The sequence below is a fragment of the Gymnogyps californianus genome, chromosome 25 (assembly GCF_018139145.2).
Source record: "Gymnogyps californianus isolate 813 chromosome 25, ASM1813914v2, whole genome shotgun sequence".
Taxonomy (NCBI): Eukaryota; Metazoa; Chordata; class Aves; order Accipitriformes; family Cathartidae; genus Gymnogyps; species Gymnogyps californianus.
Window position 1 is genome coordinate 6,021,270 of NC_059495.1, and position 27,647 is coordinate 6,048,916.

Sequence of the window (27,647 nt, forward strand, 5' to 3'; positions counted from 1 at the left end):
TTCCCTTCTTGTGAGGGCAGAGAAGCGCTGGGCTTCTTGGGACCCCCTCCAGCTTCAAACCGCTTGGACCTGACTCCCTCTTCCCTGACGTTTTCCCCAAAGAGGAGTGCCACTGAAACCACTACTGGAAGGACTAGCACCGTTTCCCGTCCGTGGGGCCCGTTGCCTCACCTTGGAGGAATGCATTTGCTTCACAACCCAGATAAACGGCCTGCTGTTTAAATGGAGTTTGTGTTGCAAACACCGAACTCTTGCTCCGGGACAAGAGTTTGGCATGCCTCCTGCTTTCCTGCTGCCTGCCGGGTGGGACGGTGCCTCGCTCCGCTAATTCGGGGTCTGCTCTGCTGAGGTTGGATTTATTATTGGTGACTGGCCTCTGCTGTTGACTCGATGATTTCTGCTCTGATCTCAGAGGATAACTCTCTCCTAGGCTGTTCTCGGAGGGAACTTGCATTCCTTTCTTATCTCCCACCAGCATGAGTTATGCTCTCAGAAATTAGTCCTTATTTATTAGCCCAGCCCAGCCAAAAGCCATCTCCAGGATTTTCAGTTGCATGTGCAAAAATTCCACCTCCCTTTTCTTGCTCCCCTGGAGAGATTCATTAGGAATAACCTCACCTTTCAGGGAACTGGATGCTCCTTCAAGGATGTTGACTTCCAAGAGGTTTGGAGACAGGGTCCCAAGGAGACATTGAGGTTAGTGTGCTCAGCTCATCTGTTTTCACTTAATGTAGCACTGGAAGAGCCCCCAGAGAGCTGTGAAATAAACACAAGGGCCCTTATTTCTCCCTTAAACTGTAGACTGAGGCAGCAAAGCTAAAATCCCAGGTACTCTGCACTTTTTTTTTCCCCCCTCCAGATTCAAAACAATCTGGAGAAATTTATAACCTGGTCCTGCTTACGGTGCTCCCTAAACTAAGGAGAGGAGCAGGGAGCCTGACTGCAGCCCCGCGGCAAAGCATCTGCCTCACCCCCATCCGCTGGAGCGAGACGGACGTGAAGCTAAAATAAAACTAATGGGAGACCCAGCTGGACAAGGACAATTTTGGCTTCGGTTGAAAGTCGGAGGAAGCCTCTGCGCTGCCGATGCACAGAGGTAAAGAATTACAAAGGCAATGGGAGGGACCGCGGTCAGCAGGAAAAGCACAGAAAGGCACTGAGGACAATCAGATATATCGTGGTATCAAATAGCCCGAGAGGAGAGACACGATGTCAGCAGCTCCCAGAGACCAAGTAATCACTACGAAGAAACATCAAGGCAGAGGAAGTTACAGTGCAATTAATAAAACCTGAGAAAGCCCCGTTTGCTGCTGCGAGCCAGCAGAACTCTGCTCTTGCAGAGCTGCCATCTAGGAGCTGAAGCTCTCGCAAAGCTGAAGAGGTCAGAAAATTAATCCCGGAGCAGGGATGCGGCAGGGCATCTCTTCTCCTTCTCATTTGGTCCTGGGCTAGCGGAACCCCATCGGTTTGGGGGAAATTACTCTTTGATTTGTGTATCCAAGAGGAAGGAAATGGTCTCTTGAGAGACCCTGGATTCAGCCTGATTCCAGGTGTTTGCTAACAGCTCAGGGGACCGGATAAGTCCCTGGTTATATTCCTTGCTGACAGTCCCCCAAACTACCCGCAAGTGCTTGGGGCTGCGTGGGTTTCCATGCCCGTGGCTCCTGCTTGCAATCGACGGAGACTTGTCCTGGGTGCGTGGTGTGTAATATCAGGGTTTTCATTAGGGAGGTTCGCTTTACCAGAGAGAAGAGATAACCGAGGGCAGAGATGTTGACTGGTTTAAGAAAGCGAGCGATTGTGAAGGGAAAGAAGAAAAAAAACGAACTCTGAGCTGCCAACAACTGTAAAACCCAGATTATTTGACCCGCACTTCACAGACAAGACATTTTTGATTCCAGTGCAAAGAAATATGGGCAAGACATCAAGTTACAAGCCAGAAATATCATGTAACCGGTAATGGCCCTTTATTGACATAGGAAGTGGGATGGTTTTGATAAAATAAGAGCCCACACAAATGATTTTCTGTGTATAGAATTCACAAGAAAACTCTTTGAGGAGTTTTTTGAAGGAATGTGGTTATTATTTTTCCCCTGTGTTCTTTTTGCTTGTTCCATTATTAAACAGAAAAGGAGTCGATAGCAGGAGGAGCTTCGGCATCCCCTTTGCTCGGGGAGGCTGTGCGTTGCCTGCACCCCATAGGTTTCCCCTAAAAACCATCTGGTAGGAGCCTGGGTGAGGGGTAAATGGTGGAAATCGCTTCTCCCCAGTGAGAAGCACTTGAAATAGGTCTGGACGTATACAGCGTCTTGGGCCGGTTGTCAGACCTTGTCCTCTGTCTGCAGTAAATGTTTGTCAGGACAAAAAAAAAAAAACCATACAAGTGCCCTATTTCACTGTTGGCAGGTCAAATTATAACTGGATACAATTCTTGGGATGCTTTTGGTAATGTCTGCGTTTTCAGGGGATGCTGGACTTGAAAAATTTGGAGACATTGATGCTCTTCCTTCCTAGCGCATCTCCCAGACTGTCTTTTCAGAGTGTGCGTTTTACGGTGCAAAGAGAGGGACACAGTTTGCCTTCTCTCATCGTTATTTGGTGATTGCTTGGGATTTCGTCCGTCTCGAAACCATGTCCCATCAGCCTGCCGGCATGTTTTGCACCGTGTGTGGAAACAGGGATCTAACACTCGATGACGGCGGGCTTACGCTGAACCCAGCAGTCCCATTTTTGTGGTGTCTCTTGCTGCCAGTTTTCTTCACCCATTTTGAAATCAAATGGTTTGTGAAGACCTAAATTAATTTGGGGAGGGGGGAGAAGTAAAGTATCATTAAATGTGATTAATCTCCTGCTGCTGCCAATCCCGCAGTCATTCCTGGAGTCTTATGGCTGGATTTGCAGATTGAATCCTTGAACTTTTTGCAGACCGGCATCGTGCTAACAGGGTTGTTTGTGTTCCATTTCCTTCGTTTGCTTTGTTGTTGTTGGTTTTGGGCAGGAGGATCTTGAAGTAAGGAATATGGGGAAAAGGTAAACAGGTCTGTACGGGATTTGTGCTCCCTGGTTATTTGGATGTGGGATGTTAGAAAGAAGTAAACTCTCAGAGTACCTTCATCTCAAAGTTTACAAATACAAATAAAAGTGCTACACAGAAACTTAGTACATGATGAAAGATTCAAATATACACAAGGAGAGTGTTTATTTGAATGTGCTCTTGGTTCCTCTGTTCGTATTCGGCAGTGGCTGTTTCATTGTAGGAGGTCCAAAAAGTTAATTCACCAAAAGAAGTGGAGTTTTGGAAACGGCAGGGAAGGGACTGAGGCTATTCGTGGAGCTGGTTTTCGGTTTCTTTATTCACTTTTGGAAAAAGTTTGTTTTGGCTTGAGCCGAACCAACGTTTTCCTGAGATCTTCATTTACCCAGCTCTGATGCACAACCCGTGTACCAAGCCAAGCTCAGTAAATTTCTCAGACTTATTTTTTCCAGGGCTGTTTTCCTCCCCACAGACGTCCCGAAGCGCCTGCACTGCCGGGCCCAAGCCATGGACAGGTTTCCCCAGGATTCTGCTGGGTTTGGAAATGGTGTGTTGAACTCTCCCGAATCTGCTGGAAACACTTTCTCCTTGCTTAAACCTCTGCTGCGTGTAAATGCACAGGCCTCACAGATTATGCTGAGCTTTCACAGATGGACTAGGAAGAGCCAGTGCTGGAAGTTAAAGCCAGCACAACTGGAGTTAGGGAATAGTTGTCTCGGCAGGGAGAGGGGGGATTATAAGCCGCAGGAAAGTAGCTAGCGTGAGGTGGGGTAGTGCGTCAGATCAGGTCTGCGTGCTAAAAGGTGATGACAATTATCTTTTTTTTTTAAAAAAAAGATGCGCTGGTAAGCATCTGGGCCTCAATGCCTTCATACAGGGAGCGCGTGGCGTGCCAGGAGTGTTACTGTCACTGCCGTTAGCGTTGAGCTGTGCTTCCAGTCCAAATCCCGTGGCAGCCGTCAGGTGCCAAAACACATCCCAGTCTAGGCTTCTCCTGGGGATGCTTGCACCCCACGAGTCTCAGCTCCAGCACTGCTGCTGTGCCCGTACCCTTTCCCTTCCCTGCCCACACCCCTCCCTGTCTGTGCTCATTGCCTATGTGTAATATTTCCCATTTCACTCGCTCTCGGCCACCTCCAGCACACGCCGCCTTTCGTACCTATTTTAAAGGGCAATCCCACAGCTGTGGGCTGCCCACGGCCAGGAAATTGCTAGGGCTGGCATTACGCTCCCTGCCACCTTCCTGACAAGCCTGAGGCTTTTACTGCTTTCCTTAGCTTGGTTCTTTTCCCTGCCTCCCCAAAGCTTTTCATGTCCAGAAAGTGTCAGGATTTAAGACCGGCTCCTGCAGCTTCAAGAGGCACCTCTGTTTTTCTTCCTTCAGCCCCTTAGACTTTTGTCCGGCGGCGCTGGGGAGAGGAGGGGACCAAGGAGTGTGTGCGTGTATGCGGCATGATGGGAGACCTCTGGAGCAAAGCAACGGGGGCTATAGATCTATAGATTAGAGGGAGCGAGGGCCAAGTGCCAAAATGGTTGTGTCACTTGCAAGAGCCAGGGCCAGGAGCTGGGCTTAGCGGCACAAGTCTTTCCATGGCTGGTGACTCACTTGCTGACATGTTTGGCTGCCCTCCTGGGCTGGAAGGGGCCGAGGGAAAAGGGAAGGAGCTGCTCACGGTGTAAAGCTCGCTGCCCTGGGCAAAGGGGCTGCAGGAGAAAGGGGCATGGCGGAGGGATGCTCCTTGCCTTCTGCTGCCTGGTGGGGAAGGGTCTCGGGTCCAGCACTAGGATTTCTAGGTGCTGCGTTACTGATAGTGATAACTTTGGGTTGCATCTGGGAAAAAGATGAAAGGTTAGTTTCTCGTTCTCCATGAGGAACTGGGAATTGTTAGAAGCAGCATCCGCTAGGAAAAAGTAAAAGGGTGTTTCAAAACACTTCACGCAGTTAGTGAAACCTGAAAATTTTCCAATCGTTTCCCATTTTAAGCGTTACAGATATCTTTCCTATCTGTTTCTCAAGGACAATTCTCTGTATTTTCTCTTCGCTTTGCTCCTCTGTTGCAGTTGCTCTTGTGTGTTTCAGAGGGAAAATATTGAATGTGGCATATAGGAATTGGCTCTTAACTCTCAGCACTGATTACGTTTCGGTATGCAGAAAGAAGCTGTTGGAGCTAGCCGTATTCCAGCAGAACGGATATAATACCATCTGAAAAGGTTAAATGCAGCTTGTCTGTGCAAAGTGGTTTGGTTTTTTTAATGCTGTGCTTGTCGGTGTGATGCCTGAGATTATACCTTCCCATCTGCGGGTGCCATGTGCATCTTCTGCCTTTTGCACCTGCAGAGCATGGTTTTTAGAGGGTAATGAAATTGGCAGTATTTTCTGTCACGCTTCTAAAATAAGCTTAAAATCTGCACTTTGGTTTAGGCTTTTCAAATTTGGGAGTAAGGAGTTCAAAGTATTGGAACTACACCTCTTTGTTTTGGTACCAAATACCAGATTTCTTATTTTTCAACAACAGATGTGCTTTCAGTTTTGGTTTTGCTGAAGGGAAGGAATTTTCCCTTTTTAAAGTCTCTTTCCGATTCCTTTTCCACAGAGAGGAAATTGGGAGAAAAGCAGGAGGAAAAAAAACAATTTGGTGAAACTCGCGGCAGTGCTATTTCTGTAGGGGAGGGGAAAAAAAAAACTCGCAGACTTTTGACCAAAGTGAAAATTCCCCCTTGGCAACCTCCCGTGTGGCAGCGGTGCCCGCGCTCTCCGGGTGGCAGCTCCTTGTATCATCTCTCTGATCATTTCTTTGGCCGACATCTGGTCCGCAGCCTCTGAAGTCAACAGAAGTCTTGCCATTAATTTCCGAGGCTTTCAGATAATGTTCTGTATGCATGCAAACTAACGTGAGCATTAAATATCCTGTTAAGTCTGCCTGGCTTTTTCCATCAAACGTGTCACTTAACCTAATTAAATGAAGTCCTTTCATTTTAGATGATGTTTAGATGATGCATATAATTGCCCTGAGAGTGCAGCCATCCAGCTGGCAGAGAGGTTATAAAAGATGTAAAACATTTTAATACAAACAAGACCCTCCTCAGGTTTGGACTCTGTAGCTGGGATGGAAGGCCAGTGCATTGCACGTGGTTTAAAAACAGCCGCAGGCATCTTGGAGCTGTCAGGGATGCTCTGATGGCAGAAATCCCTCTCTGACCTCTTCTGTCTTGAATTCTGGCTCGTTGCACTGTGTAAAGCTTGGACTAGTGGGATGCTAGGGGGTTTTATCTCTCTTGGTTGGCACCTGAGTGCAGGACAACCTAGGAAGGGATGAGTCCTGCTGCTTTTGCACCTCGTGCCTGAAGTGATGGGTGAGCCCTGGGATCCTCCTTGCCCAACCGGCTTGGAAAGAGCCTTTCTGGGATGCAGGAGATGGCCTGTTGTTTTCCTGCCCTTACCTTACCGACACAGCCTGCACCAAGGAGGACAGACAAGTGCTCTTTGCCATGTCCTGCTGCCTGTTGAACGGCTCTTGGCTCCTTCTTCCCTCCGTCCCCTCCACTGCATCCATCTGCAGAGCAGACAGCCGTGAGGAGTGGCTCCCTCTGCAAGGCAGGAGTGTCTTTGGGAAGGGGCCAGCTCCATGTGTATAGTATTTCCATTAACTCAGGGAGCGAAACTCTCGGGCTCGGGGCCCAGGCCATGTTGGAGAGGCAGCGTAGCTGCAGTAATGGTGCTCGTCTATCACCCAGATGTCAGCGAGCGGCCGGGAGGACAGCGAGACCCCAGTGTGGAGGTTTGCACCCGCTTTGATAGTGGCAATGCGATGGCTCCTGGGACAGCTTCACCCAGCCCTGAGCTTTTTCCTGAGCTCATCGTGGGGCAGGGGGACGTGGACTGTGCTAAGGATGCTCTGAGTAATGTTTGGGGCTGCCGGCTTCCCGGCACAGCCCTGCCGCTGCAGGGCACCTGCTGCCATCCCCTGTGCTTCATCCCGCCTGGCGTTGGCAAGGCAGGGAGGTGACAGCAGCTTCCCCGGCTCGGTCGAATTAGCTGGAGTTTCTTCTCCCGGGCATGCGGAGAATGCACATCTGGTCAGCGGGGACACACGTTTCCGGGACCCTCTTTTCTGCACCATGAGTCGGTCACAGCCAGAGCCAGAAATCCTTCGCCCTGGAGACTTGCTGTGCTGACATATCCGCTCTGGCCACAGCAGAGCGAATTCTGCTTTTTTTGAATCCTGCTCCAAGCCAGAAAGCACTTAGTGTTTCCCTTTTCCACAGGGTTTGGGCCACGTCGGGTCTTGCAGGGACGGTGGCTGTCTTCTCTCCTCCCCATGCACACCAAGAGCCTCAGAGAGGGATGCAAGTGGGACAGGTCCCCTCTGCAGCTAAAACAAGCGAGATCCCACCCAATTAACACCAATGAAGCATCCCTGCTTCCAGGGAGAAGCAATATCTCCCCACCCTACCTGGGACTCCCATTTCCCGCTCCATCTCTGGATCAGTAGTGCCCACCAAGGGCTGTTCCTTTTGTAGACGTCTACCTTGTCTGCGCTCAGGCATTATTTGAACCCCCCAGCGCGCAGGCTGCAGGAAAACAATCCCAGCAGAAACCCTCCGTGCCGTCGCTTCCACTTACAGATCACGGTGGTGAGGTTGCTGCGGTGGCGAGCAACAGGTTTTTGGCCACGCTGCGGTCTGGGGGAGCTGGGTCTCGAAGAGGGACCTTTCTTTTTCCAGCAAAGCCCTCTGGAGCCCTCCAGGAAAGGACAGCCTAGGCGATATTGATGGTCATCCCGTCCCCCCCTGCCTTTTGGCAGCCCAGGTTGCTTTATTTTTTTTTCCTCTTGCCCCCTCTCTCCTGCAGCACAAAAGGACATTCTTGTACCAAAGTATTTTTTTTCTGCATGCTTGCAGTGTGAGCAAAGCAGGAGGGTGAGGGCAAGGAGAAGGAATTGGAAGGTTTGGGGGGGGGGAAATCTCACACAGGGCTTAGTTTACAAGGGACAGCTGAGCGTATAAACCCTGTCTCCAAAGAGGGTTGTTAGGAGCTTTTCTGGCAGTGTTTCCCTTCCTACCCCCAACCTCTGGCTAAGCCGCTTCGAGGGAAAACAGAAAGGGAAAGACGGGAGGGGGGAACGTTTTTTTGAATGCTCCAAAAGTCAGACCTCAAAAAAAAAAAAAAAAATCCCAAACAAAAAAAAAAACCCACTGACAGACACAGCAAGGCTCATTGAGCCGAGCAAATAAACCTGGACAAGTGGGTCGGGTGGCTCTGGGGAGGCGGGCAAAGAGGTGCGGATGTGGGGGGTCAAATGTCTTGTGCATCCGAGACATCATTATTTGATAGGGCAAATGGTCCCAAAGAGGGACAAATGTCCCCCTGACAAAATAAGCCGGTGGGTAGCCTGGTTGGCGGATCACGAGGCATTCAGCAGGCCGTTGGGCACAGAGCGCCCATAAAATTCACTGTAAATCCCCATCCCGAGCAGTTCTCCTGCTGTGGACTGATTTTCCCTTTGGTGGCTCAGGACACGGGTTTTTGGGCACAGGGAGCGGAGGGGTGGGTGCCGAGGTCAGATGCCATTCCCGGCAGATTGCCTGTAACCCCACCTCCCTCTTCCTCGTCGTGTACTTTTCTTATCTGCGGTGTGGCTGAAGAATCTTGGTATTTCAATAATTGGGATTATGGTACCAAAATCAGCAGTCTCTGTGTGTATAGACATGGAATTGAAAATGCAGTTTCTGGGATGCAGAAGGCTTTTGCTTTCTGCAAGTCCTATTTGTAAAATTCAGCGCTGCCAGCTTGCCTCGCATTAATACCAGACTATTTCTTATCCTTGGTCTATGCGAAGCAGAAGGCCTGGTGTTTGCGCAGGACTTTTTCCCCTGATGTTGATACTATCTCTGGATCTCAGCGAGTCTGTCGACCTCTCAGGATAAAATTCATTTTCAGGCCTGTGGTCCCAGTGTCTAATTCGGGGGCAATGCTGGGCGGCAGGGAGGATGCGGTGGGGTCTGGACCCTGCCCTGCCCATCACGCATACTGAACATCTTTTGAAACTGTTATTAATATAGGGCAAAACCTGACTTTTGCTAGGTGTCACGCTGTAATGTGTTTTTCATCCTGTCCCAAAGCAACCGCTAATGCTGTCGAAACACGGTTTCTAAATCTGCATTTCATTTACATCTTGTGTCGGCGCGCATACAGGTATGCGTGCACGCTACCTCAGCTGAGACACTGGTGCTTATTAGAAACATACTTGCTGTGAATTAACGGCCCCATACACATGTATCTCTCATTAAATGCTACGGGGTGGAGGTAGGGATTGTTGCCTCGGGCTCTCTCTGTGAGATCTCTCAGCACCATATGCAATAAATATGTTTTTAATAAGCAGTCATTAATGACTGGACAATAACAGCTTTATTAAGCTTAAATTAAAGGCATGCTTGGGAACCTTAATCTGAGACTATATGGTGTAATGGAATATACTGGAATTCAGCTTTTATTTTTAAGACTTCTTGCAAGCCAGTATTTGCAAGCCATTTTCGGGGGTGGGGGGAAAGATGCATTCCCTGAAGGCCTGATCCTGCCCTGGGATCTGCTTGCATTTTTGTCTGCATCTCGTTTCAGGGCTGGGGCACTCGAGCATCCTTTGGAGGAGGGATGCAGTGGGAACACGGCCGCTCTTTCATGGTGAGGATAGTTGGTGCAGGGTAAGAAAGCAAACTGGCCGAGGTTGCTGCAATATTGTCTCGGACTTGCTTGCAGTAGTAATTTGGGAGGAGGGAGAGGCTGCTTTAGCCCTGCTGTCCTGCCCGCTGAGTGGGACGGAGCCTCTTCCCCTCTCTTCCCCCTGCAGCATCCGAATGAGGGAGGCTCCTTCTCTCCCCGCCTCTAGCAATTGCGGCGTGTTGCAATGCGATGTTAGGTCCCGACCTTGCAGTCGGGTCTCCATGGGTGGGCATCGCACGCAGCCGGCCTTTTCCGCCCTGCTTTAATTCCTTGTGGGGGCTGCGGCTCCTTGAATAGTCAGATAAAGGCCGTAGGGTTTAGGTTTTGCTGCTGCTGCTTAACCCCTGCCTACCAAAATCACGGGGGGTGGCTTGCGTGCCCAGAGCCGTGTGTGTCTTTGCAGAATCGGGCTGGGAGTCAGGGCTCGGGGACCTCTCGGTTGTCCTTGTATTTAGTAAGCAGTGAGCGTGGAAAGCGAGCCAGGGACCATGTGTCGCTTTGGGACTCAGGCGAGCAGGCAGGAGCGAAGGATGCCAAAAAGGAATCCCACTCTTTATTAGATGATGATAAAACCATGGTAAAATAACAATAACACCTGGGCACAAATATCCGAAGTACATTAAGCGCAGGGGTTTGGCTGGAAAAATCTCAGGACAACCTACAACAAAATCCCAAGCCATTGGAAAGCTATTACCGTAGCCTGTCCCACCGCTGTTTTACCACCCCTGCATCCTCCTGGCCGCCCGGTGACTGCTGAGCTCTGCAATTTGCTTTCTTAGATGGGTTAGTTTCCATTTTGTGCTGTCTTCCTGGCACAGCTTGCTCTTGCAAACTGGCTTTCAAGCCTGTAATGATCAGCTCCAGTCCTTCCCGGGAATATCCAGCCTATAAAGGCAGCGGGTTGCACCTCCCTGGCTCCGCAGCGTTTCGGTTGTGCCTCCAAGGCTCTGTTTGCGTTGATGGAGCTGACTTTGGAGATGTCCCAGTGCAGGTAAGCTCAGACGTCTCCTGTATCTAGAGTGTACCTGCACCGAAGGGCAGTCGGTAAAAGGCATGACAGGATTGCTGGTCAGCCTGCTTTCAAAGACCTTAGGCTGACCTGGAAAAATGACTCGGCATTGGTTATGAATCAGACCTCCCTCCAAACCCGAAGCATGGGACTTGCATCAACTCTGTTCCCTTAAATCCACTTAACATGTCCCTCTGACCTGGACCCCTTGAACTCCCTCTGCTCCTCTCCCATTGCCTTGTAATCCTCCAAGCCCCAGCTGTGTCCCTGGCCAGCCCTTGCTGCCCTCCTCCAGCTTCCCTTACCATCTGGGCTGACCTGCCTGTGTCTCGTTGCTTCATTGACTCTCCAGCTATTTTTTTTCGATTTGCTTTTGAGAATTAACAGCATTCCCAGCTCTCTCTACTTCCACTCGAAGTGGATGACTGCCTCTCCAGTGTTTTAAATACAGATTGTACTTAAGAATATGGTTCTTAAGAAACGTGTTGCGCTAAGTCAGCTCGACGTGTGTTGCGCACAAGCGTGTATGAGCACAGGTCTGACTCTGATTCCTCTGCTAGCTCAGAGGACGCTTTGAAATCAGTGAAATGATGCTGTGAGATGAGAATTGGGCTGTGAAGTGGCCGTGTCTGTGCCTTCTGACATCTCTGTCTTCTCACTGGACAAAATGATCCAGATTCCTCCACGAATTCATCGGCTCCTTGCCAGGGATGAACAGGATCCAGCAATAAGGATTTTGCTGTGGAGTTGGCTCCCTGAATATTCCACTTTACGGTGAAATGGGTTGTGTACGTTTTAGCACCAAGTGTTGCTCTGAATTGGCTGGAAAATGTGAGATGTTTCTGCAGAATATTTGTCTCCAATGGAAAAAAAAAAAAAACGAACTGATTTTTTTTGGGGGGGGGGGGCAGGCCTGAAAACAACAGAAAAAGAAAACATGATTTTTGGTTGAAGCTATTTGTATTGCTCTTTTGGGCTGGACTGTGACTGTATTTGTAGTGTTATAGTGAGGTGGAGTTTATTTGCATGAGTTCCCGTGCTTGAAACTGGCCTAAGTTTTGCTGCTGTAGTCTAAGATGCGTTGGGTCTGTATGTTTACCACTTCAGTGCCCGCTAAAATGCAGATGGTTTTAGATCCTGCTGTAACCACCAAAACCGCTTACTTCTGGTGGATTTTCAGACTTCTGCATACGAAGCAGGCAAAAGGCACTTTGCTTCAAAGCCTATCCCACCTCTGCATTTTACAAGCTAGTTACTCCAGACATGATAAATCTTGGGCTCCAGCAGAAAAGCCCGAGTATGGAATGGCATCCCTAAATAGCAAGCATAACAGTTTTGTGAAGTAGACGTGGCATTAGACTCTGATCTCACTCCTCTTCTTCTGAGCCATCCAGAAAAGCAAGCAGATAACAAAATAAGTATTTTGTATAAAAACATCCTGATGGGTGGGGTTTTTCCCCCCCCCCTTCTGATTGTATTCCTGATCCATGAGAGTTGAGTGAGGCTCTAAAGTATCAGCTAGAGGCTTCAAAGAGAATCGAAGCCCCCTGTGCAGGGTGCTGTGTAAATACAATAAAGTCCTTCCCCCTGCGCTGAAGAGGGAGAAGGTGAGAGAAAAGGGGGTTTTACAGCCACTTTCTCATTCCACCCCGAGCCTGGAAATCCCATTTTGGTGTTAGGAGGTGACTAGGTCTGTGCAAAGAGTTGCTGCTGCTGCCTTACTGACTGCTTGTCCAAAGGATGCCGGGGCAGGGGCTGGCTTGTACGGCATCAGCTCTGGGCAGAGATGCTGTGTGACAAAGTCCTGGAGTGTGAAAACACTCCCAGAGTCTGTCTCTAGGTATCTCAGTAAGCCCAGGTACCAAAATAACGTAAAGGGAGGGTAACTGGTTTGTGAGTGTGTCTTCTTGTGCACCCTTGTGCATGCTTGTGTCTTTAGGGACATGCTTGAAGTAGGAAGAGTTGCTCCAGCTTTCTGAATCGTGCTTGGGCTTTGCTAGCACAGCCGTAAACAGGACTTAATGCCCAGCCCAGAAAGAGCAGGTTGTGTTCGAGGGTTTACTGGGAGAGTGGGGTTAACTTCAGTAAGGCTGAGCTTTGTAAGTTACTAGCCAAGCCCTTCTCCTTCACACAATCACTTTCTCGGGACAGCTTGCAAAAGTGTTTTGCTCAGCATTAATCGCTCCGTTTCCTCCAGATCAAGAAGTGTTGTGCAAGCCACTGAGTCAGCACATGGGGCATGGGATACCGGGATTGGGGCTTGTTGAAATATGAAATTAGCAGCCTCTTCCCACGTAAACATGCTGAAGTGCTTTGCAGAATCTGGACCTGGAGTGTAAGGACGTCTGTTGAGCAGAGGATGGAGATCATGGACCTCAAAACAGTACAGAAAAAGAGACAATTTGGGGCCAGGCTGCAATTACCTACCTGTCTGTTCCCTCTTAGGAAACATCTCCCCGGTGCAGAGCTGGAGTCTAAAGCTCTCATCAGAAGGGAACCTCCTAAAGCAAAACAACATTGTGAATCCTGGTGGGACTCAAGCTTTTGGCTCCAGTGTGTCTAGGGACTGAAAAGCTGATGATTAGATAACTGTAAACCATCCTTATTTTACAGCTCGTGCTGGCTTTGATCAGAATGGGAATGAAGCACACCAGGCTCCTGGGGCGGAGAGGAAGAATGGTTTTGTGATTAAAAGAAGTCTCGGATTATTGCAGCTAAAGTAGCCGACCTTGCCGCAGGGTTTGCTTCTGGTTTTGGGCAAGTCTCCGACTCCTTCAGTGCCTCAGTTTCCCTGGTGCTGTTGCTTTGCTGCGGTGTACCAGTGCAAAGAGTAATTCGAAGAGCATCTCACTTGCACCTTGCTCTGAATGGAGTCAGCGGAGACTGGGAACCTCCAGGGCTCCTGCAATTTCATTTCGATTTGGCGCCTGTGTCTGCGAGGGATTTAGAGAGCCCACAACCTGCCGTCTCGTGGCTGATGTGGTCCAGGGCTGCAGCGGTTTGCATTGCGTGTTGTTGTACCTCCTCAGATGGAGGGCTGGGGGGGTTAATGCCCCAAAGGAGGTGGGGTGGTCCTTTCAGAACCCAGAGCCTTTGGAGAGGAAACCTGAGCCCACGGCGGGCACACCAGGACCTCCTGAATCCGAATCCTGGCTCTGGTACTGACTCACGCCATGGCCTTGGGCCTGAACCTCCATGTGTCTCGGTTTCCTCATCTGCAAACACTTTTCCACACCTCTTAGGGATGCTGAGTAGATTAAGGAGCTGATGGGTTCCTTACCGGTGAAATACAGCGGTCCTGCGCCTGCAGGTCCCTGCGCCAGCCCTCCTTCCCGAGCGTGGCTGCCCCTCTGCTCCTGCAAAGATAGGTTAGGCGCTGCCGCTCCACTCTTCCCCTAATTTCCCTTGTGCTGGTTTTAGCTGGAGGTTGGGGATTCAGTGAGAAGCAAAGCCCTGAGTGGGTCGGAGATTTCTATCCTGTCTGTATTGGGCATAAATCGCGGGGTTCACCGCATCCATGCGTGAGCACCCGGTTTGTTTGCTGGGTGCTGGTCCCAGGTGCTTGCAGCCAGATCTGAAACACCCCCTAACACCCTGTCGAGGGCTGAAACGTCAGCCCGTCGGGAAGCCTGTGCACCCAGCAAGGACAGCCTAAAAAACAAGCTGCAGCCACCTTGCCCGAAGGAGCTGGGAGAGATAGAGTGTAACCCACAGTGAAAACATGAGAAATTGAGATTAGGAATAGGAGAGGGTAAGGGAGAAGAAAGGTGTTTAATTGTTTGGGGTTTTTTCCCCTCAGTACCCAAACCAGTGATGAGAATTCTCTGCTGCTTGACTCCAAGTAAAAAAACTTCCCCGAATTGAGACTGTTCTGCCCGTGATGCCCTTGCAAAAGCATTGACTTGAAAGTGTTAGTCTCGTCCCACAGATGCTTCTACTGCAGCAGATGGCCCAGAAATGGGGAAGATGGGACAAGCAGCAGGAAGGAGAAGGAAAAAAAGAATGAAAAATGGGATTTAACCAAGTCTGATGAGGCTTGTCAGGGTGGGAATGAAATCCCCAAGTGCTACACACGCAGCCCCAGCCCCATCCAAGCCTCTTTCATCCCTCCTGGTGCTGATGTCCTTATCACCAGGAAAGATATTTTTGTTTCCTGCCTCGCTAAATACTCAGAAAGTCCATCTTTGTCTGAAGTGGTCTCCAGCTTGGGCTGCTGTGTTTTGCCTGGTTGCTAAGCTTGTCTCATGCACGGTTAATGCCTGATGAGATCATGGTGCCATTTAGCATTTCATGGATAATTCAGGATTTATTCATTAACAAAATCAAGAACAAGCAGGTGTATTCATAGGCTGCCTTCACGGAAAGAAGAAAAACAACCACCTTGGGAAACGGCATGAATTATTTAGGGCAGACCAAAGTGCTGGTTGAGCTGAGGGAGCTTCAGGGTGTGGGGGAGATGGAAATTTGTTTTCAGAACAGCTAAATCTAAAGCTTTTTATGCCATTAACCCTGCAAATGGGGGGGGGGGGGTTAATCTTAGTGAAGATAGCCTCCTGTCCTGTAACAACAGCATGCTAGGAAGAAGGGTTTAGGGAAAGGCTGTGGGTTTATATTACATGATGGGCAAGTCGCTGCAAAAGCAAGGGAGTTGGAGAGCAGCACGGGGTCTGTTTGTGTCCGCAGCATCTCTGTACGCACGGAGGTCTCGTCCTTCCTCCTTTGCAAGGAACTGTGCCGTTTTCCGTCTGATCTGCGAGGCAGAAGATGTGGAATAAACCCAAGAAAGCTTTAAAGAGCTGCCTGTTTTGGGGGTAGACGTTGGCGTCAGCCTACATGGTCGCAGTGGTCCCTCTCATTACTGCCTACAAATAGCCCAACGGCTAAAACGTTCTTCTGGGGCAGACTGCACCTCTGTGGAGGCAAATAGTCCTTGTTATGCGCTCTGGTGGTCTTGTAAACATGGCCGTGCTCAAGCATTGCTTTCAGATCCTTGTCCAGGCCGTTGAAAACCATAGTCCTGCATGTCTCCGGTCTTAAGTAGATGCCTGAATGCAAAATTAAGGTCCATGTGCTACCTGCCCAGGAAAAATGTTAATTTGTGGTGTGTCTGGGAAAAAGGAAAAACTGACTATGCTGGAGAAGAAATAAGGTATTAGTGACAAAACTCGATCATTTTCTGCTCCAAATGGAATTTCTCAATTTTCAGGTCTTGGTCTTTTTGCTTTCTGATAAAACAAGTCAAACACTTTCGAGGAAATCAGATTGCTTTCTGTGAGCTTGTTCCATTTAAATGAAAGCACAATCTTCCCTTGGAAAAATGATTTAAGGGACATTTTTCAAGCTGTCCTAGCAGGGATTTTTGTAGTTCAGCCTTGAAGGGAGGAAGCTCCATCGAAGAAACACGGAGCAAAGCAGAGCTTGGGGACTCCAGGACAGCGGGGCGTTATCAAAGACTGTAATTACAGCTTTTGCATTTAACATCTTTGCTGGATGCTAAATTGTCCCAGTGTTGTTTTTTTTCTGAACTGTTCAGACTGGTGCAGGTAAATCCCAGGGGCAAATCCTAGCCTGGGGAACGGGAGGCTTTGCTGTGCATCCCGTACGACTTTCGGCTGATTGGAAGAGGTGGGCTGTTCCTGGGCCATGAACGCTAACAGAGTCTTCCCAAGAATGCTTTTCAGTTGGATTGGGTGTACAGGGAATGGGGAATGGACCAGAAAGGTCTATTTTACACACCGGAGCGTGGATCTGTAGCTCTCCTGTGCAAGGGAGCATGGGCTGATCTCATTCTCTGCAGCTGCCTGTAGTTATTCCGAGATGACAAGCATGCAAACTTGCGGTTTATTAAGTCTGGAAGCTGGAGATGCTTAGATTTTTAATGCTGTTAGGTGGACCCCTGTTGTTGTTTTCACCGTTATTTTTTTTTTTTCCTTCATCAGAAGCAGAGACTTTGGAGTGAGAATGTTTTGGGGTTTTTTTTTTTTGGTCATTTGGTTTGGGTTTGTTTTTTTTTTTTAGTGGCAGGGAGTTAAGGTATGGCACTCTGACAGTTCACATGTAAGGACTCAGCATTTCTTATTCTAATTTAGGCAATCGGAAGGTTTTATTTAAATCGGTGTTTTGAAAAATCATCTGAGGGAAGAGCAAGTCTCCCTAAAGTAGAAGGACTTTTTTGGGCTATGGGCAGGAAAGGAGGAAAAAAATACATATTAAGATCCTGCGAATGGCTGGACTGTCTTGCTTAGGAAGAGAGATGCCAGCACCACCAGTGTTTTTCTTCCTGAACAATCCCATTCACCATGCCCCGCTTTGATGTTTAAATAAACCTAAAAGCATATTTGCTGAAATATTTTACCCGAATTGCTTTGTTCCACGGGGCTGGCTTGTGGTTCCCCCAGTCTCGCTGGAGAAATGTGTATAGCAAACGAAGCAAGGGGGGTCTGCGTCTGCATTTTGTCTGTGCACCTCAATTTTACATCCAGTTTTGTGCAGGGACAGATGCTGAAACAAATGCAAAGTAAGTGGAAGATCTTTCCAATACCTTTTTCTTCTTCACAAAGTATGTTTATGTGAACCCAATGTATATGTGCTCTCATTAGAGTAAGGTTAACCTTTTTTTTTTTTTTGACAAGTAGTAAATTCACTAAAAAATGTGGTGGAGAAATGACTCACAAATACCAGTCTAATTTGGCAAGTACGTTTTGGCCAGAAAGGGGTCATTTTTTTTGATGTAGTAATGTTTTGCTTTGACATTTTTCAAAATAAACCCTTTTGACCCTTCTTTCTGTATAGAGGATTTTCAAAAATCGACCAAACTAAGAGAATAAAATGTTCTGCTGAACTAAAAGAATAAGCTACCAAATTAAAAGAATGAATCAAAGTGAAACAGAATGCTATTTTAAATCAGAAAAAATATTAAGTTGACCCAAAGCAGTTTTGTTTATATTGGGCTTTTTTTCTGAAAACTCTCCAAAGAGTCAGTTACTTTTGACCCAAACTGCAAGTTTCTCCTGCTTTTTTATTTTTTTTTTTTCCTTCCTCTATTTTAACGACCAAGGCCACAAACCTATTATGTTCAGGGAAAAAAACTCCCCTCAAATTATAGGCATGAGCTCTGCGTTTGCTCTCTTCTTTCTCCAGGGGAAGCCAGCTCCCTCATACCTACATGTTTTAGCTTCTTTTCTGGTCAGGCAAACCCACTTTGAGGGCGGTAATGGTTAAAATAAAATTAAAAAAAAAAAAATTAACTCCTGGTTATGGGTGCTACCTTAAGTTATTGGAGTGCCAGATATTTCCCAAATATTTTGGGGGAAGAGTGAGATTGGTGGCTGCTGTAAGTAGCCCCTTGCTTTATTTCCCTCCCTGGCTCGCTGCTTGCTCTGGGGCTGTTTTGGAGGCTGCTCTGGTATTTCAGCCCCGAACCCCCGGGGCGTAATTTCGGGCAGGCTTCCTCTAGGCAGCAGCCCACCGAATTAGCACCCAGGCCCACCCAGCCCCACGCCTGCTTTAAATCATCCACAACCCACGTAAGTGGGGGTGATGTCAGCCCCGCGGTGGCTGCCCATCCACCTTTTCAGCACGGGGTCCGCCCAAATTTCCCCCTCTCGACCTCCGCCGCTGCCAATTCCCACACCCCGGGCTTGGATGCTAAGGGCGAACGATCGCCTCGCCTGCATCCAAATCACGCGTAGCAAGGATGACCAAACCTCGGTCCCCAGCCCATCTGTTCTTCCCACACTTGCAAACTTTACGTGAAAACAGCTTAAAAAAAACAAAACCTGCCTTCTAAACTTGAGCTAACGCTGTCATCTCATTAAACGTCGAGCTCTCATACAAGTGAATTCCAGACCAAACCCCCTCGTGGCATCTGCAGCTCTTTAGGCTGAGGTTAAAGCTTTTTTTTTTTCCCCAAGTGCCCGGTGACTGCGAGGACCCATCTGAAAAGCTTGGCTTGACATAATTTTCGGGAAGTCTTAAATTCTGCCTTCTGCGAGGTTTCCCGGGTCAGGTATACAAAGCCTGACCTGTGTGAATAATGGTTTCTGTGGTTTATGGGCAGTTCCTAAAAGCTTAATAATTAAGAAAGTGCTTGTGGCTCAGTCCAAATAATTCTGTTGATTTTTCTCAGCTAGTAAAAAAATCTGAAGGGTTTCTTATCGAATCAAGACTTGCTTCGGTCTGTAGGGAATTTTTTTTCCATTTCCATTCTCATACTTTCAACTAAATTTCAACGGTGAAAATTTAGAAGTGGCAATCTACTTTGAACCAGAAAATCGTAGGCATGAGAAAAACCAAGCCTGTGCCTAGGTTGTCTGAAAAAGTCCAAGGGGACTATTTTTACTCCCTCAAAATCGTTTCCTTTTGGAACAATTTGCAAAAGCAGCGTGAACTCGCGGTGCGGCGCGCTATTTGCGGATCTCTGAAAATGTTTCAGGAAAAAATGGCATACAGGTGTACCCAAGATGACAAGTCCAGCCTTCCCCTTGCCTTTATTTCTCCTTTTCAGTCTCCAAATACGAACGATTTGCCTGCAGGATAGCCGGTGGGCGCAGCAAACCCCGCGTGTGCTGGTGGAGGGTGGCTGTGAGTGGCGTGACACTGATTTTTTTGGGTGATTTTTTTTTTTTTCCCTGACCTTTCCTGTTTTTTTTCTGGCTATCCTGGCAGGAGAAGAGCATTCTGCTGTGGCTGGGAGCTGCTGGGAAGATGAAAACAAGGGAAACTTTTACCGATGACTCGAGGCATCCAAAAAAAATTCATTTGTGTAGCGATTCGGAGCCGGAGGTATGTTTAGTAACAGGCGTCTCAATAGTGCCATTCATCTGGGGAGCCCAAAGCCCTTTGCAGGGGAGGGCTCCTCGTTTCCCGGTGGGGAAACGGAGGTGACACGGCCGAGGAGCAGCCCACAGCCGCTGTCCCCTGGTCTCACCCCCTGCTTTATCTCTTGTCCTCTCTGCTTGGCTGCTGGAGCAGCCTGGAAGTAGGTAAATTGGGCCAGACCCCACGAGGTGTCCAGGGAGGGAGTGCGTGAGTCCCTGGGCTATCGAAGTAAAGCGGTGCAAGCTTAAATCTGGACCAACTTTGAACCAGAGATTGTATTGCACCTCTCTAGACCTGCCTTTATAGATTAAACCCTTGAAGGCAGTATGATAGTAAAGCCAGGACTTGAATGTGGGCTCCATAGGACAACAGAGACCCAAGAATACTTAATTATTGTTTGCACAAAGTGGAAAAGCTCAAAAAGCCACCTGGAGAGAGATTCTGCACAGAGCAGCCTCCGGGTCAGGTTATCTGCCTCGAATGTGCGAGGCAAAATCATCTGACTATTCAGATCCTTGGCTGGAGTCAGGCAGGAGGCAGAGCTGGACTGGGTATTTCCCACCCAACCTCCTAACTTGAGCAACTGCTTCGTTTTAGCTGAATTTAGATGGTTGTGAATGATTGTCTCCCTGCCAGGTTACATAAAATAAGCATCCCACGTGAACCTGCGCTCAGAAGCACGTCGCAGCGTCGAAGCAGGGATCCTGACCCTATCCTAGGACGTGCCATCATCAATTTATAATTATCTGTCTCTTAACCAGACTGGAAAAGAGGGAGGTGATAAATGCTCGCGCTGGATTAGAGCGGTGAAGTGTCTTCGGTGAACTGTGGGATCTTCCTCTAGATCCACTGGCTTCTGCAGGGAAACTGAAGCTGCACCTGGCAGGAATGAAGGAATTAATCTGGACTGAGTACACGCTAATCTGGAGATGGAAACAATTTGCTATTCAAGCAGAGGGAGGAGGAAGAAAAGATGAGAGGGATCTGGGGCGGAGGGGGAGCGGATATTATTTTCAAGTAAAAGTTCTCTGTTAGAAATGTCCGAACTGGATATTTCTGCTCTTGCAAGGTTCTGGCGTGTCTTTTCAAAGGAAGCCTGAAGCCTTTTAAAGAGAAATATCAAAGGAAATGTTTTTTCCTTCACTGACATTTTTCACAAAACCAAAATATATTTCTTGACAGACTACAAAGTGACCCAGAGCTTCGATCCAAATGCAGATGGGCGTTTAGGAGAGCTTACCAACATATCAAAGAGCTCCAGGCCAGGCCTTTCCTTTCCACTTTCACTGCAGCTGCTGCCATTCCTGTCAAGAAATGTGAAAATAGGGTAGGGAAAATGCCTCCTTGTGCGTGTTTTTGGTGTGAATGCCTTGGAAGAGCTGTTCTATGTCCCTTGTCCTGAGTGTATTTGCTAGCTGAAACGGCAGGGCTCGTGATGGTGAAGGTTTTGGCTGTGACTTTTGGCTGGTTTTTTTTCTTTTAGGAGCCTTTGAAAAATTCTTTTTGAGGGTGTTGTAGAAGACGGGGTCCCAGCATGGTAACTGTGATCAGCAGGAAAACCTGAGAAAAGATGAAGCTGGGGAAGAATTAGGATTTTGTGGACTGGATGTGGCTTTTGCAAAGAACTCTGTCCCAGCGTCTTCTGGAGCGGGTCCTCTCCCTCCCCAGGCTTGAGGCTTTTTTCCCCCCAGGTTATCAGCAATAATCCTCCACCTAATAAGCTGAAGCACTAGCGTGCATGAAAGCCACACACAGAAGATGCTGTAGAAGTGGGAAAGCGTGTTTGCTTCGTGCCGAGCGCTGGCGGGTTTGCATCGCACCCGGCGGCAGCCTTTCCCCCATCCCAGGAAAACAGGGCAAGACCAGAGCAGGCTGAGGAAAGGGGCAAGCAAAAGTGACCCCAATGTGTCCTAGTGCTGCCAGATTGCTGGGGAGGTGACTGCAGCCCAGCTCGGGGGATGCTTGCAGGAATGCCGAGTAGGAGAGGGAGATGGAGGTGACCCGTGCTGGCTGCCACGGGCCATCCTCGTGTATTGCTGCAGATTGGAAACACGTGCAGGGGGCAGGCAAGAGAGCAATGGGCAGCAACGTGAACGTTTGTTCATCTTTCATGAAAATTCATGAAAATGCTATGCTCTCGGACAATTTTTTTTCCTCTTAGCCCTCGGTCCCCCCCACCATTTGTCGGAGGGATGCTGTGACTTGTAAGTAACTGGAGCAGAGGCTTTTAAAGCACAGTATGCGGCTTTATTTTCTGAGCCGCTCCAAACGCACCTGAAGCTGTAACTGGGAGGGTTTATGGCCAATGCTGACTGCAACAAAAATACAAAGCCTGGCATTTAGAGCTGGGGGTTCCTCCAGAGAGTGCTGCAAGCACCTCCCTCGCGTTTTAGCTTCCCTAATGAGGTCTACGTTTGTGCTCCTTGGGACAGGAACGGTCCCTTAAGGTGTGCACCTAGCAGCCTGCAAACCTCCTCTCAGCGCGCCTGTAGAGAAACCATCAGCGTTAAAACATACCTGTTACCTTACCCAGGGATTTTCTTCTGCAGTGCCTTAAACTTTGCCGTGTTGGTCCCGCTCCAGCTAAGCTGAGCTCCGTGGCAAGAAGCCGATGCCCAAGTCCCTTTGCTGTGTGCCGCCTGTACGTTCAGCTGCAGTCTGGCAGCGCAGGCAGAGATTAGACAGAGGTTCTCTCTGGAAATCGTGGAGACTGGCATTTCAGAGTACCCTTTTTTTATCTGCTTCTTGTTTTTTTCCTTTTCACAACAATGCGGTTAGAAAGACCAGAAAAATGGGTCTCCTTTTTGGGGGAGGGGAAAAAGGCCAGTCAGGAATTTGTGCTAAGTCTTATTAGCTATAATTTACCTAATCTTGTGCCTGATGTTTTTACCAAGTGTTTAAAGCGGAGCTGGGCTTACTTTTTCCAGGAGTATGGAATCTCCTTTGTGTTTTGTGTGTGTATATATGTGTGTATGCACATGCATGGATATATGTGTAGTTTTTATAGCATTGAGTGCAGCGCAGGACATCAAACCCCATGTCATTTGTTTCCCCTCCTAATGATATATCTCTGGAATCCCGATGGCTTGAGCTATTCCAGAAATGTAGTTGAATGTCTGTGCTCTGGATGGATGGAAAGCTTCTCCTGTCAATGGCCTTTCCAGCTCCTCGGTAGCGGCTGTAACATTACAGTAGCCATTAGCAGCTCGTATCAAAGAGGGAGGCCTGTAGCACTGGGACCATCTAAGCAAAGACTCAATCCCTGTTACCTGCAAGCATCCCTGTGAAATAATTCTTGCGAGAGAGGAGGAGGAGATGGTCAGTGGTGTTCCCGAAATCCATGCCAGTTCACACACAAAGCCTTGCAGTTGGTATGTGAGAATCATTCCTGGGACATGTTTCCAAATTGCTGGAGAAACTAAGCCCTAAATCCCGTTAGGATTAAAGGCTCTTTGGTGCTTGGGAAAAATGTTACCCTTTGGGAGCCAAAAAGAGCCACGATTTTAGCCTGCGTCCTCGAGCCTTAGGAAAGGATTCCCTTTGTAATCATCCCGGCCAAAGCCCGTCTGCTCTGTGCCGCGAAGGGCATTGCAGCAGTCGGGTCTGCCTGTTCGATTTGTCTGTATCTCAAGCTGTATCACCTCAGCAGTGAGATCCATTACGTGGGAATTAGCCTCCCAAGTGGAGTTCTGGCGCCGGAAAACAAAATGGTTTTGGCTTTTCTGTGTTCATTTTTTCAACAAAGGTCTGAAAAACTTGAAGAAAGGGAGCGGGGGGGAAATGTTAATCAAACTTTGCCATGGGAAGGACGACATAATTTCCTGAGCAGGCTGGAGACATTGGATGGATCCAGACCCTGCAGTTAGTCTTTCCCAGTTTTCCAAGGTGTTCAGGACCAGGATATAGTCAGGTCACTGACTATGTATGGGATGCTGTTTCGGTGCAAAATCAGATAATGGCAGCTGCCTCGAGGCTGGTACTCAGGCTTTGGTTTGGGACAGCGGGTGCAGCTCCTGCTCCTCAGGGAGCTCCCCTGGACATCATCCTCCCTGATGTCACCTTGGTGGAAGGACCAGGAGATGTGCCGACCCCAAAAACCTACCCGGGATACACCGAGACGTGACCAGCAGTCCGGGGAGCCTCTTTTCCCAGCCCCGCCAAGCTCTGATGGTGACGAGGAGGCTGCTTTTATCTCTGTGGGTATTAGCGCCGCTATAAACTTCGTAACGCTGGAGTTCCCATAAAAATTCAAGAGGTGGGACTCCCATGGAACAGACACTTCCCAGTGTCGGTGCCGCATATGGAAATAGTGCAGAGGCTGCAGTGGGTTTTTTTTTTGTAGCTGCCACAACTGCAATTTGAGGAGAGAAAGAGAGGTATTCCAACTATTTTGTCTTTAAAAGGAAATACTGAATAACTTATGGATAAGACATTAACCCGGGCCTAGACCACTCGTGGTCGTTAAAGAGCCCTCGGCACTATTTGCGAGAGGGGAGGCGGAGGGGGGGTGTTAGTCTTGGACTCCTGCCTAAATTCCAGTTTAAGGAAATGCATCCCAACTACCTAAAATTCCACCTGCGTTTTAACTCGGTACCGGGTCTGTATTCCCAACCGTCGATCAATAGGTCTGAATAGTACCTCTGCCCTTCATCAGTGCTACCGGGGAGAAAACAGCTACTGCTTTAGCCATGTGGCTAATTCAGCTGGGAATCTGGCGTTCTTCCCCTTCGGGAGAAGCAAAACCCTTGCTTTTGGGGTTGGGTTTATGGTTTGGATCTTAAGCCTTTATCTTTAAAGGGAAGAGGCTTGTTCAGAGGTGGAACAGGTCTTGTGGTGGAAACCCAGGATGCTTAGTTATCAAAAATACAGAGGGGAGAAAAAAGACTGGCAGGGCTGGGCGGGGGAATCCAGCATCCCCACTCCAGTCGTGTCGCGGGATGGTTTCTCATGTAGAAGATGCTCTGCCCCTGGATCGGGCTTCGCCCTCGTCTCTACTAGTTAGAGACTGGCCTCACAGCCAGTGTTTCAATACAGTGTTTAATTACCCTTCCAGGGGAGTCACCGATAACGGCTGCGACGCCAGCTCATCGTTTTAATGGGATAAATATCCATCCCCTCCTGCAGCGTGGTCCTGCGTGGCGAAGGACATGCCGGCCCAAAGGTCGGCCGTGCTGTGTCCGTAGAAAAAGCGATGCCTGTAAAACAAGTTTAAAAACAATCCTTCTGGATGAAAGGTGGTGATAGCTGAAGACAGTTATTTTATCTTGCTGTGGCTTTAAAGATAACACGCTACCAGCATGTGAAAGGGCATCATTTTTCTTCTCTGGGAGTTATTTATGATCTTAATCCTGCTCCACCCTACACATTACAGTTTGTGAGGCTTTTCAGTGAAACTGTTATTGCTTTAAAAAGCAGATCAAATCACGCCTTCCACCCTTTTTTTTTTTTCCCCACTTCATCTTCTCTGCACCCCAGCACTGGCACATTTTAATGGCAGAAATCAGCTTACCTTCGCAGCCATTTCCACCAATATGGCTCAGGTTCCTGAGCGTGCGGGGAACTGCAAATTTGAGAGACACTTTGTATTTGGATATAAATATTTTTCACAAGTTGGCAAAGCGTATTTCGCCTTGTCTGTATGAGTAATGATGTGCCGTCCTCCGCTATCCCGGTTTTGCATTTCAAAGTCACCCCCGAAGGGAGTTTCCCGGGTGTCTCGGCAGCGGGTGGTAACGCTGCTGCCCCAGTTTTGCGAGTGATAACCTCTATGCGAGACGAGGTTGTTTAAGATCAGGTAGGTGCAGCGGTGGAGCAGCCGGGGAACGGATCTGGTTATGCCCTTGGCACAGGGGGGCGGCGGGTTTTAACAGGCGCATCCTTTTGTTTGATGGGGCAAATGTCAGAAGAGGAACTTTATTGAAAAAGATGGTGGTGGGACTGGAAGCAAGGGGTGATTTCTTGGCTCCGCTGAGACCCGTGGCAAAGCCCACGCTGCTTTTGAGAAAGCCAGGATTTCACTTTAAGCTTTTCACAGCGTCCCAGGTATAGGACTGAGTGTCTGAGCCAAAGGAACAGCTCCCCAAGTGCCTCCAGCTCGACTCATGCTCAGCTGTAGTAGGATAGCGAAGGGGGTTTTATCTTTATTGCTCCATCGTGACGGCAGCCCCTGAACCGATGTCCCTGGCCAGTCCATCCTACTTCTCACTTGTAGTAGGAAGAAGGTGTTTCCCACCCTCCTCGCACCCCTGCAGAAGGATATCTCCTGGGTACACACTCATGAACTGTTTTGGAGCTGCGGCATCACCAGGCAGTGGGCACTGCCTGCCCAGGCTTTCCCAAAACACTGCTATTGCTAAATTACACCAAAGTGCTGTACGGCTGGGCAGAAAAGAAACAGTGCTTCACGGACACAGCCCTGGTTGGGCAGAGTCGGGGAAGGATGCTGTAAATGTCTGGAGGGAAGCCAGTTGTATCCACGGCACACGCGAGCGGCACTCTTCACCCAGCTATCTTCCTTGTTTTGGAGCCCTCCTGTTATTTGTAATAAGTTGTTCACGTTTTAATCAGGCACGTACCGCAGGATTCCTGCCCATTGAGGGGACCAATGAAGCGATTGACTCCAGATGGGAAACATCTGAGTAAGGAGAGCTCCGATAGCCACAGTTGACAACAAGGCTCGTAGGGAAGCGGAGACTGGTGCCGAGGTGGAGCGGGGGGAATTGGTCTTTTCATCGTGTCCTTTTGCAGCCAAGACACTGCGGGGAGTTCATGAGACCCAGTGTTTTCATTGCTTGCAGGTCAGGCAGGTCCTTAGGGTACGGGGTTGGAGAGGAAAAAATGCTGATAACGGAGATGAAACTTCCAGTATCGGGATTTATTCGGCACAAGGCTAAGGGGGGGGAATAACCGGTGAGAGCACGGATGCTGCTCCGAAGAGGGGTTGCACAGGCAGGTGGGGCTGGTGGCAATGGCTGCAACAGCCCACGGGAGATCTACGTGCATGTCCCCATGCTCCCACATTATTGCAAGACAGCCTCATCCCCGCTGGCCGTGCTGCCCTTCCAAGGGGACCGTGGGCTGCCAAGGGTGACGATGCGCAGAGCAGCGGGGGCTCAGAGCAGGATTTAAAGATGGTGTGAGATACCATACAGCATAGATACTCCGCTTTGAGCTCCAAGTGTACTTGATGCCTGCTTATTTTTCATGCACCCGCAAGCCCTGAGACGCAGGAACTTTTCAAAGACCAAGCGTAGTGCAGATGGGGCACCGATGGATGGTGTCTCTGTGATAGCCCAGCTGAGTACAATCCGTCTGGTCCAGGCTAGACTGAAGGTGTGCTTACTACTTAAACTGGAGTTCACAAATGAACCCAGGCTCCTGGAAGACGGAGGATTAAGCTGGTTTGTGTGTGCAAGAGAGGACACGCCTTTGGGCAAAGCATGTGTTTTGGTGAGTCTGCGTGTCCTGAGCATCCTCCCTTGGGATGAGAGAGCCGGTACGTCTGGGGACGGATGCCTGTGAGAGGATGGTTATTTACGTTCACGTGGGAGCTGGAGGTGGCACGTTTAGGAGCAGGTTGGGGTGTTGAGTGTGTCTGGTACAAGCTGACGTTGCTTTAAGACAAGAATAGGTTTGCATTTTCCACCTTCCAGGCAATCGCCGAGGAAAGAGATTGTCTCATTTTTTCATGTACATATATCTCGTCTCCGAGTTGCCGAGGCAACACTGTATATGTTTGCAGGCTGGAAGGATCTGGGGATGGAAAATGAAGCCAGGGAGTGGACTGAGAAGTCCAGCAGGAATTTTCCTCTGGTCTTTTGCGGCCGATTGGTTAGCACTAATTTAAGCTGGTCTCCTGGGATTAGTCATCAAATCTGAGATTTCCATTTTTATTATTTTAAATCAACCGCAGTTGCTCTTGGGAGGCCGTTTTTCATGTTAGAAATTAACCTCGCAGAGATTTAGCCGGTGGGGGCTGTAGGATGGGAGCCAACAGGCAGGGTAATACCATAGAAACATAAACAAGGTACAACATCTTGCTCTACCGGCTGGTGGAAAGCTGA

The 27,647-nt window shown here is 48.8% G+C and overlaps 1 long non-coding RNA gene across 1 annotated transcript in view; it reads left to right on the forward strand.

Moving 5' to 3' along the window:
- Positions 1 to 20,595, forward strand: part of LOC127025890 (uncharacterized) — a 53,111-nt gene extending 32,516 nt beyond the window's left edge. The window contains exons 3-4 of the long non-coding RNA XR_007767707.1: positions 19,432 to 19,548; positions 20,221 to 20,595. This is a non-coding gene — a long non-coding RNA (uncharacterized LOC127025890). The remainder of the gene's footprint in view (positions 1 to 19,431; positions 19,549 to 20,220) is intronic.
- The last annotated feature ends 7,052 nt before the right edge of the window (positions 20,596 to 27,647 follow it).